The sequence below is a fragment of the Eulemur rufifrons genome, chromosome 30, assembly GCF_041146395.1.
Source record: "Eulemur rufifrons isolate Redbay chromosome 30, OSU_ERuf_1, whole genome shotgun sequence".
In the NCBI taxonomy this organism is placed as follows: Eukaryota; Metazoa; Chordata; class Mammalia; order Primates; family Lemuridae; genus Eulemur; species Eulemur rufifrons.
The window spans coordinates 137,523,262-137,539,787 of record NC_091012.1 but is presented as its reverse complement, the minus strand read 5'-3'; positions in this window follow the sequence as shown (position 1 = coordinate 137,539,787).

The following is a 16,526-nucleotide window of genomic DNA, read 5'->3' as shown; positions in this document are numbered from 1 at the left end:
CATAGCACTATTGCACACTTCATAGGCCACAGTTTAGTGTAAATATGACTTTTACATGATCTGGGAAACCCAAAAACGTGTGTGAGTCTCCTTTGGGAATATTTGCTTAGTTTTGCTATTCTGGAAACAAACCACAATACATGTGAGGTACACCATTACATACATACACATACACACACACATATATACAAATATATACATACACGCACATATATATGATGTTTATTGCAATGTTTTTTTTTCTACTAAGGAAAAAACAAAACCAAAAAAGACCTCTTAACAAAGTACTGTATATTCTTACAAATAAACCAACTTGACTATAGGTAAACAAAGCAGGAGTCAAGTGTCACAACCAAGTACAAACTTAGCACCCAAATTGCAGAAGAGCTGACGTTATACTGAGAGAACTACTGCACCCTGTTCATTGTATTTCTCCTTCCCAGGGACGCATAAATTTGACTCAATAGTAAAGTGAAATTATGCGTAATTGTTCCCTTTCTCTATACTTTCTTAGATTCCCGAAATTTGCTATACTCGGTGTCAGTTCCTCTTTAATATAAAAGTTATAAATAATATTTTTTTCAATATGAAACCAGCACTTCTGGATTCTAACAATTAGTGTACCTTCCTAAAGCATTCTTCCGTTTGTCCACCAGGTGGCAGCATAAGCACATCAAATAGCACAAAACTGAGAATATAGAACTTGGTCTGAAATTGAGCACTTCTGCTGTTAGTTGCTCAGTTTATTTGGACATGTTAGTTGCACAAATTATTCATTATATTTTTTATTATTTTGTTGAAAATCACTACATAGTCGTTGTAACATTGGTAGACAGTATAGGAGAAAAACTCTAATAGCCTGTGGTGGCACTACTCGGGCATACTGAACGATCTAACAGAAATGTGTCTGCACAAGCCCTACGAGTGTTTTCTACCCTATCCTTCCACATGAGATGCATCTTGAGCCTGTTCCCTGTATCGCTACATTCTTTGATATGGTGATTTTCAGAAGGAGCCCTGGCTTCCGTCCTGTGGATTCACGGTCACTTCTCTAAGTGACTGAAATGAGTCATTTAGGCTGTTGTACTATCTTCAAACTATAGAAGGTCCCCTACGTGCGGAGAAAAATACTACAGTGCCCTACTTAAACACTCTTCATATTTGATACATGCTAAATTTCACCTTCTTTGCTTCAGATATCTTCAAGAAATGAGCGTCCACAGGCAGACTTCAAGGGTCCCTGCATCCAATTAATGCCTATCCTTCCAACCTAAAGGTAACCCCTAATCTCAAGTTGGTGTTTATCCTTTCTATCATTGCTCTCACACCTTCACTCCAAAAGTATGTTCCATAAACAACTTAGCATTGTTCTGAGTTTTAAAACAATGGTTGTTCAAATGTACATCTGTTATTGACTTACCATTATGATTTCAAGATTTACCCATGTTGGTATAGTGCTGCAATACACATCCAAGTGCAGGTATGCTATAGTGGTTTCTTTCGTTTGGGTACATATCCAGTAGTGGGATTTCTCACTGCTTGGCAGTTGTATATTTAGTCTGCAATAAGATATTTCCCATTAAGGTATGGGCATTTCTTTTAGAAATAATGTTATTTCACTCTCTATAGGGTACACTTTAGTGTAGACATAATTTTTTGTTTGTTTGTTTTTTGAGACAGACTCTCACTCCTTTGCCTGGGCTAGAGTGCCCTGGCTTCAGCCTAGCTCACTGCAACCAGAAACTCCTGGGCTCAAGCAATCCTACTGCCTCCGCGTCCCCAGTAGCTGGGACCACAGGCATGCGCCACCCTGCCCGGCTAATTTTTTCTTTATATTTTTAGTTGTCCGGTAAATTTCTTTCTATATTTTTCGTAGAGACGGGGTCTCGCTCTTGCTCAGGCTGGTCTCGAACTGCTGATCTCAAACGATCCACCCGCCTTGGCCTCCCAGACTGCTAGCATTACAGGTGTGAGCCACTGCACCCGGCCTAGACGTAACTTTTATGTGCATGGGGAAACCAAAAAACATTTCTTGACTCGGGTAGTGCAATATTTGATTTATTTCAGTGGTTTGCCACCTAGCCCACAATATCTCTGAGGAAAGCCTGTATATAGAAAAAAAACACACATATACATGTAAATACAAACATATATATGCTATTCATCGGAATTTATCCTATTGTAGTAAGGAAAAAATAAGAACTTAATGCAACCAGGACTTTGGAACAATCTACGAGATAGTCTTACAAAGAAAGAAACTTGAATATCGGTAAACAAAGCAGGAGTCAAGTGTCACAGCCAAGTTCAAAGTTAGCACCCAAATCGCAGAAAAGCTGACTTTATACTGAGAGAACTACTGCACCCTGATCATTATATCTCTCCTTCCGAGGAACGCATAAATTTGACTCAATAGTAAAGTGAGATTATTCGTAATTGTTCCCTTTCCCTGTAGTTTCTTAGATTCTCGAAATTTGCTATAATCGGTGTGAGTTCCTCTTTAATATAAAACTTATAAATAATATTGTTTTCAATATGAAACCAGCACTTCTGGATTGAAACAATTAGTGTACCTTCCTAAAGCATTCTTCCGTTTGTCCACAAGGTGGCAGCATGAGCACATCAAATAGCACAAAACTGTTTGAGACTATAGCACTTGGTCTGAAATTGAGCACTTCTGCTGTTAGTTGCTCAGTTTATTTGGACATGTTAGTTGCACAAATTATTCATTATATTTTTTATTATTCTGACGAAAATCACTACATAGTCGTTGTAACATTGGTAGACAGTATAGGAGAAAAACTAATAGCCTATGGTGGCACTACTCGGGCATACTGAACAATCTAACAGAAATGTGTCTGCACAAGCCCTACGAGTGTTTTCTACCCTATCCTTCCACATGAGATGCATCTTGAGCCTGTTCCCTGTATCGCTACATTCTTTGATATGGGGATTTTCAGAAGGAGCCCTGGCTTCCGTCCTGTGGATTCACGGTCACTTCTCTAATGACTGAAATGAGTCATTTAGGCTGTTGTACTATCTTCAAACTATAGAAGATCCCCTACGTGCGGAGAAAAATACTACAGTGCCCTAATTAAACACTCTTCATATTTGATACATGCTAAATTTCACCTTCTTTGCTTCAGATATCTTTAAGAAATAAGAGTTCACAGGTAGACTTCAAGGGTCCCTCCATCCAATTAATGCCTATCCTTCCAACCTAAAAGTAACCCCTAATTTCAAGTTGGTGTTTATCCTTCGTATCCTTGCTCTCACACCTTCACTCGAAAAGTATGTTCCATAAACAACTTAGCATTGTTCTGAGTTTTAAAACAATGGTTGTACAAATGTACATCTGTTATTGACTTACCATTATGATTTCAAGATTTACCCATATTGGTATAGTGCTGCAATACACATCCAAGTGCAGGTATGCTATAGTGGTTTCTTTCGTTTGGATACATATCCAGTAGTGGGATTTCTCACTGCTTGGCAGTTGTATATTTATTCTGCAATAAGATATTTCCTATTAAGGTATGGGCATTTCTTTTAGAAATAATGCTATTTCACTCTCTATAGGGTACACTTTAGTGTAGACATAATTTTTTGTTTGTTTGTTTTTTGAGACAGACTCTCACTCCTTTGCCTGGGCTAGAGTGCCCTGGCTTCAGCCTAGCTCACTGCAACCAGAAACTCCTGGGCTCAAGCAATCCTACTGCCTCTGCGTCCCCAGTAGCTGGGACCACAGGCATGCGCCACCCTGCCCGGCTAATTTTTTCTTTATATTTTTAGTTGTCCGGTAAATTTCTTTCTATATTTTTAGTAGAGACGGGGTCTCGCTCTTGCTCAGGCTGGTCTCGAACTGCTGATCTCAAACGATCCACCCGCCTTGGCCTCCCAGACTGCTAGCATTACAGGTGTGAGCCACTGCACCCGGCCGAGACGTAACTTTTATGTGCATGGGGAAACCAAAAAACATTTCTTGACTCAGGTAGTGCAATATTTGATTTATTTCAGTGGTTTGCCACCTAGCCCACAATATCTCTGAGGAAAGCCTGTATATAGAAAAAAAACACACATATAAATGTAAATACAAACAGATATATGCTATTCATTGGAATTTATCCTATTGTAGTAAGGAAAAATTAAGAACTTAATGCAACCAGGACTTTGGAACAATCTACTAGATAGTCTTACAAATAAAGAAACTTGAATATCGGTAAACAAAGCAGGAGTCAAGTGTCACAACCAAGTTCAAAGTTAGCACCCAAATCGCAGAAAAGCTGATTTTATACTGAGAGAACTACTGCACCCTGATCATTATATCTCTCCTTCCGAGGAACGCATAAATTAGACTCAATAGTAAAGTGAAATTATGCGTAATTGTTCCCTTTCCCTGTAGTTTCTTAGATTCCCGAAATTTGCTATAATCGGTGTGAGTTCCTCTTTAATATAAAACTTATAAATAATATTGTTTTCAATATGAAACCAGCACTTCTGGATTGAAACAATTAGTGTACCTTCCTAAAGCATTCTTCCGTTTGTCCACCAGGTGGCAGCATAAGCACATCAAATAGCACAAAACTGTTTGAGAATATAGCACTTGGTCTGAAATTGAGCACTTCTGCTGTTAGTTGCTCAGTTTATTTGGACATGTTAGTTGCACAAATTATTCATTATATTTTTTATTATTCTGACGAAAATCACTACATAGTCGTTGTAACATTGGTAGACAGTATAGGAGAAAAACTCTAATAGCCTGTGGTGGCACTACTCGGGCATACTGAACGATCTAACAGAAATGTGTCTGCACAAGCCCTACGAGTGTTTTCTACCCTATCCTTCCACATGAGATGCATCTTGAGCCTGTTCCCTGTATCGCTGCATTCTTTGATATGGGGATTTTCAGAAGGAGCCCTGGCTTCCGTCCTGTGGATTCACGGTCACTTCTCTAAGTGACTGAAATGAGTCATTTAGGCTGTTGTACTATCTTCAAACTATAGAAGATCCCCTACGTGCGGAGAAAAATACTACAGTGCCCTAATTGAACACTCTTCATATTTGATACATGCTAAATTTCACCTTCTTTGCTTCACATATCTTTAAGAAATAAGAGTTCACAGGTAGACTTCAAGGGTCCCTCCATCCAATTAATGCCTATCCTTCCAACCTAAACGTAACCCCTAATCTCAAGTTGGTGTTTATCCTCCCTATACTTGCACTCACACCTTCACTCGAAAAGTATGTTCCATAAACAACTTAGCATTGTTCTGAGTTTTAATACAATGGTTGTACAAATGTACATCTGTTATTGACTTACCATTATGATTTCAAGATTTACCCATGTTGGTATACTGCTGCAATACACATCCAAGTGCAGGCATGCTATAGTGGTTTCTTTCCTTTGGGTACATATCCAGTAGTGGGATTTCTCACTGCTTGGCAGTTGTATATTTAGTCTGCAATAAGATATTTCCCATTAAGGTATGGGCATTTCTTTTAGAAATAGTGCTATTTCACTCTCTATAGGGTACACTTTAGTGTAGACATAATTTTTTGTTTGTTTGTTTTTTGAGACAGACTCTCACTCGTTTGCCTGGGCTAGAGTGCCCTGGCTTCAGCCTAGCTCACTGCAACCAGAAACTCCTGGGCTCATGCAATCCTACTGCCTCTGCGTCCCCAGTAGCTGGGACCACAGGCATGCGCCACCCTGCCCGGCTAATTTTTTCTTTATACTTTTAGTTGTCCGGTAAATTTCTTTCTATATTTTTAGTAGAGACGGGGTCTCGCTCTTGCTCAGGCTGGTCTCGAACTGCTGATCTCAAACGATCCACCCGCCTTGGCCTCCCAGACTGCTAGCATTACAGGTGTGAGCCACTGCACCCGGCCGAGACGTAACTTTTATGTGCATGGGGAAACCAAAAAACATTTCTTGACTCCGGTAGTGCAATATTTGATTTATTTCAGTGGTTTGCCACCTAGCCCACAATATCTCTGAGGAAAGCCTGTATATAGAAAAAAAACACACATATAAATGTACATACAAACAGATATATGCTATTCATCGGAATTTATCTTATTGTAGTGAGGAAAAAATAAGAACTTAATGCAACCAGGACTTTGGAACAATCTACTAGATAGTCTTACAAATAAAGAAACTTGAATATCGGTAAACAAAGCAGGAGTCAAGTGTCACAACCAAGTTCAAAGTTAGCACCCAAATCGCAGAAAAGCTGACTTTATACTGAGAGAACTACTGCACCCTGATCATTATATCTCTCCTTCCGAGGAACGCATAAATTTGACTCAATAGTAAAGTGAAATTATGCGTAATTGTTCCCTTTCCCTGTAGTTTCTTAGATTCCCGAAATTTGCTATAATCGGTGTGAGTTCCTCTCTAATATAAAACTTATAAATAATATTTTTTTCAATATGAATCTAGCATATTTCATATTGAAATATGAAAATTTTTTCTTTATATATTTAGTTGTCTGGTAAATTTCTTTCTAAATTTTTAGTAGAGACGGGGTCTCGCTCTTGCTCAGGCTGGTCTCCAACTGCTGATCTCAAACGATCCACCCGCCTTGGCCTCCCAGACTGCTAGCATTACAGGTGTGAGCCACTGCACCCGGCCTAGACGTAACTTTTATGTGCATGGGGAAACCAAAAAGCATTTCTTGACTCGGGTAGTGCAATATTTGATTTATTTCAGTGGTTTGCCACCTAGCCCACAATATCTCTGAGGAAAGCCTGTATATAGAAAAAAAACACACATATAAATGTAAATACAAACAGATATATGCTATTCATCGGAATTTATCCTATTGTAGTAAGGAAAAATTAAGAACTTAATGCAACCAGGACTTTGGAACAATCTACTAGATAGTCTTACAAATAAAGAAACTTGAATATCGGTAAACAAAGCAGGAGTCAAGTGTCACAGCCAAGTTCAAAGTTAGCAGCCAAATCGCAGAAAAGCTGACTTTATACTGAGAGAACTACTGCACCCTGATCATTATATCTCTCCTTCCGAGGAACGCATAAATTTGACTCAATAGTAAAGTGAGATTATGCGTAATTGTTCCCTTTCCCTGTAGTTTCTTAGATTCCCGAAATTTGCTATAATCGGTGTGAGTTCCTCTTTAATATAAAACTTATAAATAATATTGTTTTCAATATGAAACCAGCACTTCTGGATTGAAACAATTAGTGTACCTTCCTAAAGCATTCTTCCGTTTGTCCACCAGGTGGCAGCATAAGCCCATCAAATAGCACAAAACTGAGAATATAGCACTTGGTCTGACATTGAGCACTTCTGCTGTTAGTTGCTCAGTTTATTTGGACATGTTAGTTGCACAAATTATTCATTATATTTTTTATTATTCTGACGAAAATCACTACATAGTCGTTGTAACATTGGTAGACAGTATAGGAGAAAAACTCTAATAGCCTGTGGTGGCACTACTCGGGCATACTGAACGATCTAACAGAAATGTGTCTGCACAAGCCCTACGAGTGTTTTCTACCCTATCCTTCCACATGAGATGCATCTTGAGCCTGTTCCCTGTATCGCTGCATTCTTTGATATGGTGATTTTCAGAAGGAGCCCTGGCTCCGTCCTGTGGATTCACGGTCACTTCTCTAAGTGACTGAAATGAGTCATTTAGGCTGTTGTACTATCTTCAAACTATAGAAGATCCCCTACGTGCGGAGAAAAATACTACAGTGCCCTAATTAAACACTCTTCATATTTGATACATGCTAAATTTCACCTTCTTTGCTTCAGATATCTTTAAGAAATAAGAGTTCACAGATAGACTTCAAGGGTCCCTCCATCCAATTAATGCCTATCCTTCCAACCTAAACGTAACCCCTAATCTCAAGTTGGTGTTTATCCTCCCTATCCTTGCTCTCACACCTTCACTCGAAAAGTATGTTCCATAAACAACTTAGCATTGTTCTGAGTTTTAATACAATGGTTGTACAAATGTACATCTGTTATTGACTTACCATTATGATTTCAAGATTTACCCATGTTGGTATAGTGCTGCAATACACATCCAAGTGCAGGTATGCTACAGTGGTTTCTTTCGTTTGGGTACATATCCAGTAGTGGGATTTCTCACTGCTTGGCAGTTGTATATTTAGTCTGCAATAAGATATTTCCCATTAAGGTATGGGCATTTCTTTTAGAAATAGTGCTATTTCACTCTCTATAGGGTACACTTTAGTGTAGACATAATTTTTTGTTTGTTTGTTTTTTGAGACAGACTCTCACTCGTTTGCCTGGGCTAGAGTGCCCTGGCTTCAGCCTAGCTCACTGCAACCAGAAACTCCTGGGCTCAAGCAATCCTACTGCCTCCGCGTCCCCAGTAGCTGGGACCACAGGCATGCGCCACCCTGCCCGGCTAATTTTTTCTTTATATTTTTAGTTGTCCGGTAAATTTCTTTCTATATTTTTAGTAGAGACGGGGTCTCGCTCTTGCTCAGGCTGGTCTCCAACTGCTGATCTCAAAAGATCCACCCGCCTTGGCCTCCCAGACTGCTAGCATTACAGGTGTGAGCCACTGCACCCGGCCGAGTCGTAACTTTTATGAGCATGGGGAAACCAAAAAACATTTCTTGACTCGGGTAGTGCAATATTTGATTTATTTCAGTGGTTTGCCACCTAGCCCACAATATCTCTGAGGAAAGCCTGTATATAGAAAAAAAACACACATATAAATGTAAATACAAACAGATATATGCTATTCATCGGAATTTATCCTATTGTAGTAAGGAAAAATTAAGAACTTAATGCAACCAGGACTTTGGAACAATCTACTAGATAGTCTTACAAATAAAGAAACTTGAATATCGGTAAACAAAGCAGGAGTCAAGTGTCACAACCAAGTTCAAAGTTAGCACCCAAATCGCAGAAAAGCTGACTTTATACTGAGAGAACTACTGCACCCTGATCATTATATCTCTCCTTCCGAGGAACGCATAAATTTGACTCAATAGTAAAGTGAAATTATGCGTAATTGTTCCCTTTCCCTGTAGTTTCTTAGATTCCCGAAATTTGCTATAATCGGTGTGAGTTCCTCTTTAACATAAAACTTATAAATAATATTTTTTTCAATATGAAACCAGCACTTCTGGATTGAAACAATTAGTGTCCCTTCCTAAAGCATTCTTCCGTTTGTCCACCAGGTGGCAGCATAAGCACATCAAATAGCACAAAACTGTTTGAGACTATAGCACTTGGTCTGAAATTGAGCACTTCTGCTGTTAGTTGCTCAGTTTATTTGGACATGTTAGTTGCACAAATTATTCATTATATTTTTTATTATTCTGACGAAAATCACTACATAGTCGTTGTAACATTGGTAGACAGTATAGGAGAAAAACTCTAATAGCCTGTGGTGGCACTACTCGGGCATACTGAACGATCTAACAGAAATGTGTCTGCACAAGCCCTACGAGTGTTTTCTACCCTATCCTTCCACATGAGATGCATCTTGAGCCTGTTCCCTGTATCGCTGCATTCTTTGATATGGGGATTTTCAGAAGGAGCCCTGGCTTCCGTCCTGTGGATTCACGGTCACTTCTCTAAGTGACTGAAATGAGTCATTTAGGCTGTTGTACTATCTTCAAACTATAGAAGATCCCCTACGTGCGGAGAAAAATACTACAGTGCCCTAATTGAACACTCTTCATATTTGATACATGCTAAATTTCACCTTCTTTGCTTCACATATCTTTAAGAAATAAGAGTTCACAGGTAGACTTCAAGGGTCCCTCCATCCAATTAATGCCTATCCTTCCAACCTAAACGTAACCCCTAATCTCAAGTTGGTGTTTATCCTCCCTATACTTGCACTCACACCTTCACTCGAAAAGTATGTTCCATAAACAACTTAGCATTGTTCTGAGTTTTAATACAATGGTTGTACAAATGTACATCTGTTATTGACTTACCATTATGATTTCAAGATTTACCCATGTTGGTATACTGCTGCAATACACATCCAAGTGCAGGCATGCTATAGTGGTTTCTTTCCTTTGGGTACATATCCAGTAGTGGGATTTCTCACTGCTTGGCAGTTGTATATTTAGTCTGCAATAAGATATTTCCCATTAAGGTATGGGCATTTCTTTTAGAAATAGTGCTATTTCACTCTCTATAGGGTACACTTTAGTGTAGACATAATTTTTTGTTTGTTTGTTTTTTGAGACAGACTCTCACTCCTTTGCCTGGGCTAGAGTGCCCTGGCTTCAGCCTAGCTCACTGCAACCAGAAACTCCTGGGCTCATGCAATCCTACTGCCTCTGCGTCCCCAGTAGCTGGGACCACAGGCATGCGCCACCCTGCCCGGCTAATTTTTTCTTTATACTTTTAGTTGTCCGGTAAATTTCTTTCTATATTTTTAGTAGAGACGGGGTCTCGCTCTTGCTCAGGCTGGTCTCGAACTGCTGATCTCAAACGATCCACCCGCCTTGGCCTCCCAGACTGCTAGCATTACAGGTGTGAGCCACTGCACCCGGCCGAGACGTAACTTTTATGTGCATGGGGAAACCAAAAAACATTTCTTGACTCCGGTAGTGCAATATTTGATTTATTTCAGTGGTTTGCCACCTAGCCCACAATATCTCTGAGGAAAGCCTGTATATAGAAAAAAAACACACATATAAATGTACATACAAACAGATATATGCTATTCATCGGAATTTATCTTATTGTAGTGAGGAAAAAATAAGAACTTAATGCAACCAGGACTTTGGAACAATCTACTAGATAGTCTTACAAATAAAGAAACTTGAATATCGGTAAACAAAGCAGGAGTCAAGTGTCACAACCAAGTTCAAAGTTAGCACCCAAATCGCAGAAAAGCTGACTTTATACTGAGAGAACTACTGCACCCTGATCATTATATCTCTCCTTCCGAGGAACGCATAAATTTGACTCAATAGTAAAGTGAAATTATGCGTAATTGTTCCCTTTCCCTGTAGTTTCTTAGATTCCCGAAATTTGCTATAATCGGTGTGAGTTCCTCTCTAATATAAAACTTATAAATAATATTTTTTTCAATATGAATCTAGCATATTTCATATTGAAATATGAAAATTTTTTCTTTATATATTTAGTTGTCTGGTAAATTTCTTTCTAAATTTTTAGTAGAGACGGGGTCTCGCTCTTGCTCAGGCTGGTCTCCAACTGCTGATCTCAAACGATCCACCCGCCTTGGCCTCCCAGACTGCTAGCATTACAGGTGTGAGCCACTGCACCCGGCCTAGACGTAACTTTTATGTGCATGGGGAAACCAAAAAGCATTTCTTGACTCGGGTAGTGCAATATTTGATTTATTTCAGTGGTTTGCCACCTAGCCCACAATATCTCTGAGGAAAGCCTGTATATAGAAAAAAAACACACATATAAATGTAAATACAAACAGATATATGCTATTCATCGGAATTTATCCTATTGTAGTAAGGAAAAATTAAGAACTTAATGCAACCAGGACTTTGGAACAATCTACTAGATAGTCTTACAAATAAAGAAACTTGAATATCGGTAAACAAAGCAGGAGTCAAGTGTCACAGCCAAGTTCAAAGTTAGCAGCCAAATCGCAGAAAAGCTGACTTTATACTGAGAGAACTACTGCACCCTGATCATTATATCTCTCCTTCCGAGGAACGCATAAATTTGACTCAATAGTAAAGTGAGATTATGCGTAATTGTTCCCTTTCCCTGTAGTTTCTTAGATTCCCGAAATTTGCTATAATCGGTGTGAGTTCCTCTTTAATATAAAACTTATAAATAATATTGTTTTCAATATGAAACCAGCACTTCTGGATTGAAACAATTAGTGTACCTTCCTAAAGCATTCTTCCGTTTGTCCACCAGGTGGCAGCATAAGCCCATCAAATAGCACAAAACTGAGAATATAGCACTTGGTCTGACATTGAGCACTTCTGCTGTTAGTTGCTCAGTTTATTTGGACATGTTAGTTGCACAAATTATTCATTATATTTTTTATTATTCTGACGAAAATCACTACATAGTCGTTGTAACATTGGTAGACAGTATAGGAGAAAAACTCTAATAGCCTGTGGTGGCACTACTCGGGCATACTGAACGATCTAACAGAAATGTGTCTGCACAAGCCCTACGAGTGTTTTCTACCCTATCCTTCCACATGAGATGCATCTTGAGCCTGTTCCCTGTATCGCTGCATTCTTTGATATGGTGATTTTCAGAAGGAGCCCTGGCTCCGTCCTGTGGATTCACGGTCACTTCTCTAAGTGACTGAAATGAGTCATTTAGGCTGTTGTACTATCTTCAAACTATAGAAGATCCCCTACGTGCGGAGAAAAATACTACAGTGCCCTAATTAAACACTCTTCATATTTGATACATGCTAAATTTCACCTTCTTTGCTTCAGATATCTTTAAGAAATAAGAGTTCACAGATAGACTTCAAGGGTCCCTCCATCCAATTAATGCCTATCCTTCCAACCTAAACGTAACCCCTAATCTCAAGTTGGTGTTTATCCTCCCTATCCTTGCTCTCACACCTTCACTCGAAAAGTATGTTCCATAAACAACTTAGCATTGTTCTGAGTTTTAATACAATGGTTGTACAAATGTACATCTGTTATTGACTTACCATTATGATTTCAAGATTTACCCATGTTGGTATAGTGCTGCAATACACATCCAAGTGCAGGTATGCTACAGTGGTTTCTTTCGTTTGGGTACATATCCAGTAGTGGGATTTCTCACTGCTTGGCAGTTGTATATTTAGTCTGCAATAAGATATTTCCCATTAAGGTATGGGCATTTCTTTTAGAAATAGTGCTATTTCACTCTCTATAGGGTACACTTTAGTGTAGACATAATTTTTTGTTTGTTTGTTTTTTGAGACAGACTCTCACTCGTTTGCCTGGGCTAGAGTGCCCTGGCTTCAGCCTAGCTCACTGCAACCAGAAACTCCTGGGCTCAAGCAATCCTACTGCCTCCGCGTCCCCAGTAGCTGGGACCACAGGCATGCGCCACCCTGCCCGGCTAATTTTTTCTTTATATTTTTAGTTGTCCGGTAAATTTCTTTCTATATTTTTAGTAGAGACGGGGTCTCGCTCTTGCTCAGGCTGGTCTCCAACTGCTGATCTCAAAAGATCCACCCGCCTTGGCCTCCCAGACTGCTAGCATTACAGGTGTGAGCCACTGCACCCGGCCGAGTCGTAACTTTTATGAGCATGGGGAAACCAAAAAACATTTCTTGACTCGGGTAGTGCAATATTTGATTTATTTCAGTGGTTTGCCACCTAGCCCACAATATCTCTGAGGAAAGCCTGTATATAGAAAAAAAACACACATATAAATGTAAATACAAACAGATATATGCTATTCATCGGAATTTATCCTATTGTAGTAAGGAAAAATTAAGAACTTAATGCAACCAGGACTTTGGAACAATCTACTAGATAGTCTTACAAATAAAGAAACTTGAATATCGGTAAACAAAGCAGGAGTCAAGTGTCACAACCAAGTTCAAAGTTAGCACCCAAATCGCAGAAAAGCTGACTTTATACTGAGAGAACTACTGCACCCTGATCATTATATCTCTCCTTCCGAGGAACGCATAAATTTGACTCAATAGTAAAGTGAAATTATGCGTAATTGTTCCCTTTCCCTGTAGTTTCTTAGATTCCCGAAATTTGCTATAATCGGTGTGAGTTCCTCTTTAACATAAAACTTATAAATAATATTTTTTTCAATATGAAACCAGCACTTCTGGATTGAAACAATTAGTGTCCCTTCCTAAAGCATTCTTCCGTTTGTCCACCAGGTGGCAGCATAAGCCCATCAAATAGCACAAAACTGAGAATATAGCACTTGGTCTGACATTGAGCACTTCTGCTGTTAGTTGCTCAGTTTATTTGGACATGTTAGTTGCACAAATTATTCATTATATTTTTTATTATTCTGACGAAAATCACTACATAGTCGTTGTAACATTGGTAGACAGTATAGGAGAAAAACTCTAATAGCCTGTGGTGGCACTACTCGGGCATACTGAACGATCTAACAGAAATGTGTCTGCACAAGCCCTACGAGTGTTTTCTACCCTATCCTTCCACATGAGATGCATCTTGAGCCTGTTCCCTGTATCGCTGCATTCTTTGATATGGGGATTTTCAGAAGGAGCCCTGGCTTCCGTCCTGTGGATTCACGGTCACTTCTCTAAGTGACTGAAATGAGTCATTTAGGCTGTTGTACTATCTTCAAACTATAGAAGATCCCCTACGTGCGGAGAAAAATACTACAGTGCCCTAATTAAACACTCTTCATATTTGATACATGCTAAATTTCACCTTCTTTGCTTCAGATATCTTTAAGAAATAAGAGTTCACAGATAGACTTCAAGGGTCCCTCCATCCAATTAATGCCTATCCTTCCAACCTAAACGTAACCCCTAATCTCAAGTTGGTGTTTATCCTCCCTATCCTTGCTCTCACACCTTCACTCGAAAAGTATGTTCCATAAACAACTTAGCATTGTTCTGAGTTTTAATACAATGGTTGTACAAATGTACATCTGTTATTGACTTACCATTATGATTTCAAGATTTACCCATGTTGGTATAGTGCTGCAATACACATCCAAGTGCAGGTATGCTATAGTGGTTTCTTTCGTTTGGGTACATATCCAGTAGTGGGATTTCTCACTGCTTGGCAGTTGTATATTTAGTCTGCAATAAGATATTTCCCATTAAGGTATGGGCATTTCTTTTAGAAATAGTGCTATTTCACTCTCTATAGGGTACACTTTAGTGTAGACATAATTTTTTGTTTGTTTGTTTTTTGAGACAGACTCTCACTCGTTTGCCTGGGCTAGAGTGCCCTGGCTTCAGCCTAGCTCACTGCAACCAGAAACTCCTGGGCTCAAGCAATCCTACTGCCTCCGCGTCCCCAGTAGCTGGGACCACAGGCATGCGCCACCCTGCCCGGCTAATTTTTTCTTTATACTTTTAGTTCTCCGGTAAATTTCTTTCTATATTTTTAGTAGAGACGGGGTCTCGCTCTTGCTCAGGCTGGTCTCGAACTGCTGATCTCAAACGATCCACCCGCCTTGGCCTCCCAGACTGCTAGCATTACAGGTGTGAGCCACTGCACCCGGTCGAGACGTAACTTTTATGTGCATGGGGAAACCAAAAAACATTTCTTGACTCGGGTAGTGCAATATTTGATTTATTTCAGTGGTTTGCCACCTAGCCCACAATATCTCTGAGGAAAGCCTGTATATAGAAATAAAACACACATATAAATGTAAATACAAACAGATATATGCTATTCATCGGAATTTATCCTATTGTAGTAAGGAAAAAATAAGAACTCTATGCAACCAAGACTTTGGAACAATCTACTAGATAGTCTTACAAATAAAGAAACTTGAATATCGGTAAACAAAGCAGGAGTCAAGTGTCACAGCCAAGTTCAAAGTTAGCACCCAAATCGCAGAAAAGCTGATTTTATACTGAGAGAACTACTGCACCCTGATCATTATATCTCTCCTTCCGAGGAACGCATAAATTTGACTCAATAGTAAAGTGAAATTATGCGTAATTGTTCCCTTTCCCTGTAGTTTCTTAGATTCCCGAAATTTGCTACAATCGGTGTGAGTTCCTCTTTAATATAAAACTTATAAATAATATTTTTTTCAATATGAAACCAGCATATTTCATATTGAAATATGAAAATTTTTTCTTTATATATTTAGTTGTCTGGTAAATTTCTTTCTATATTTTTAGTAGAGACGGGGTCTCGCTCTTGCTCAGGCTGGTCTCGAACTGCTGATCTCAAACGATCCACCCGCCTTGGCCTCCCAGACTGCTAGCATTACAGGTGTGAGCCACTGCACCCGGCCGAGACGTAACTTTTATGTGCATGGGGAAACCAAAAAACATTTCTTGACTCGGGTAGTGCAATATTTGATTTATTTCAGTGGTTTGCCACCTAGCCCACAATATCTCTGAGGAAAGCCTGTATATAGAAAAAAAACACACATATAAATGTACATACAAACAGATATATGCTATTCATCGGAATTTATCCTATTGTAGTAAGGAAAAAATAAGAACTTAATGCAACCAGGACTTTGGAACAATCTACTAGATAGTCTTACAAATAAAGAAACTTGAATATCGGTAAACAAAGCAGGAGTCAAGTGTCACAGCCAAGTTCAAAGTTAGCACCCAAATCGCAGAAAAGCTGACTTTATACTGAGAGAACTACTGCACCCTGATCATTATATCTCTCCTTCCGAGGAACGCATAAATTTGACTCAATAGTAAAGTGAGATTATGCGTAATTGTTCCCTTTCCCTGTAGTTTCTTAGATTCCCGAAATTTGCTATAATCGGTGTGAGTTCCTCTTTAATATAAAACTTATAAATAATATTGTTTTCAATATGAAACCAGCACTTCTGGATTGAAACATTTAGTGTACCTTCCTAAAGCATTCTTCCGTTTGTCCACCAGGTGGCA